Genomic DNA, 2,424 nt, shown 5'->3' with positions numbered 1-2,424 from the left:
CAAGTAGTGGGAGTGGGTGGGTAGGGGAACAGAGGTGGGGGGAGGGGTATGGGAAACTTTCGGGATAGCATTTGAAATGTAAATAAAGAAAATAAAAAAAAAAGCCTCTTGGACTACATGATCAGGATTACATATTGGTCTGAATACCAAAGTGTACCCCAGCAAGATGGAATAAAGACTTTCAATTGGCTAGAAACTAGGTCAAGTGATTGTCTCAGATGGGTTCCTTATAGCATTAGGTTTCTGCACCCATATTTTCATTGTTGGTGGGTTTTTTAAAATACTAAATCACAGGATTAACAAGGAATAACCTGGTTTCATACCAGGTACCATCTGGGCCCTTGTGCCCAACTCTCCAGTCTTGTTTGCCCAGGTGGATATTTCTATGTTCTTTCTGGTTCTTGGAGCTCACTTGTTTTGATAAATTGTTTTTGAGTTTAATATATTGTGCTTATTTTTGTTTTCAAAGTATTTAGTTTATCAGTGTATTTTATCTCAGTGTATTTTATCAGGGTTTTTTTTTTTTTGCCATTCCCATAATGACTTAAGGAAATAAACAATACTTTAAGAGCAGCCAGTTAGCATTTCAGTTTGTCTTATGAGTGATAATTATATTAATTCACTTAGAAATATCATGAATTGAAAAAAATATGACTAAAAGAACCTAAATGAGCTTTTGTACACTATATAAAGACATAAGTAATATCACAAAACTAAACAACAAAATCTCTAGCTGCTTCATAAGATTAAGAGTTTTGTTTGTTAATTATATGTGTGAATATATACATTTGAGTTCAAGTGCTATGATATATCTCCTTTTATTGAAGTTGTTAGCTGCCTGATATGGACACTGGGAACCAAATTTAGGTCTTCTATAGGAGCACTAAGTGCTTTTAACCAATGTACCAATATTCTAGCCAAAATTACTAGTTATGGTATGCTTACTCAAGATCCAATAAATATCTGTGTGTTATCTGTGTGTGTATGTATGTGTGTTACTATATATATATATATATATATATATATATATATATATATATATATATGTGTGTGTGTGTGTGTGTGTGTGAGTATATAAAAATCCATATGATTTTTGACTGCTAATGACTCCTTTTTGAAGACACTTTCTTTTGATACTCTAATCTTAAACAAGTCTAGGCAAAATACCACTCTAATGTTCATTTAAAAATCTGCTCAACCTACTTAAATGCATACAAAAGCACTATAAGTTTTATAGGTGACCCTACTGTGTTTTTATTATTTCATGATCATAATTCCTTTTTAAAAAATATTTTGACATAATAACTTATTTATGTGATTTGTTTGTAAAGAGAAAAACAATCCTTTTAGGTAGGAAAAGTTATTTCTTTTATAATTTTAATTATGCATGTGTATATATGCACATAAATGAGTGAAGTCCCCATGAGAGCCACAAGAAGGTACTAGATCCCCTGGAGCTGGAGACTCAGACAATTGTGAGCTTGTGTTAGGATTTTATTGCTGCAAAGAGACACTAGTGTTGACTTTTGGTCTTTTGCTGTGTATGCCATGCTAAGTGTGAGTCCCTAAGACCTCTTTGCCCCAGAGATGAATGAGTCCACATGTAGACCAAAGTGACACTATGTGACCTTGCCCCCAAGTTATTTCTGATTGGTAAACAAAGATGGTAATAGCCAAAATCTGGGCAGAAGAGACATAGGTGGGTGTTAGGGTTTCTGGGCCTGGGAATACAGAGGAAAATGAGGAGAAGAGGAAGGTGAAAGAAGAAATGAGAGATGCCATGTGTTAGGAGTCAATAGAACATGAGTCTAAGGGCTGACCCAGTGGAGCTAAGTGCAGCCCAGATGAAATATAGTAGGTAATGAATCCGTGTTATCAATAGAACTGTAGATGCTAATAGCATAAAAAGTTGGCACCTGCCCATACTATCGCTATTTAAGGCTTATTGTAAATAATAAAAGTTGTATGTATTTTATCCAGCAGTGGAATGGTCAAAGGCAGGGTAGAAACCCCAGATTCAGATTAAAAATTGCTAAAAGCTACTACAGCCATAGCAATTCTTATAACAAAAATTATTTAATTGGGAATTGTTTACATTTCAGAGGTTTAATCTATTATCTTCATGGAGGGAAACATGACGGTATGCAGGCAGGTATTGTGCTGGAGAAATTGCTGATCTTCTCCACATATTTAAAGAAGTTCTACTATATCTTGATCCACAGGGAGCAGGGAGAAAACTGATTTGAGCTTCTGAGACCTCAAAACCAGCCCTGGAGTGACACACGTCCTCCAGCAAGCCCAAACTCCCAATAACACCACTCCTTCTAGGTCAGGAATTCAAACACATGAGTATATGGCTGACAGAAAGAAAGTGCCTTCATCTTGGAACATGGTTTTCCATTTGCCCATCCTCACAGAGCTGTG

Source organism: Mus pahari, chromosome 16 (assembly GCF_900095145.1).
Source record: "Mus pahari chromosome 16, PAHARI_EIJ_v1.1, whole genome shotgun sequence".
Taxonomy (NCBI): Eukaryota; Metazoa; Chordata; class Mammalia; order Rodentia; family Muridae; genus Mus; species Mus pahari.
Note: the sequence above shows the minus strand (reverse complement) of the source record.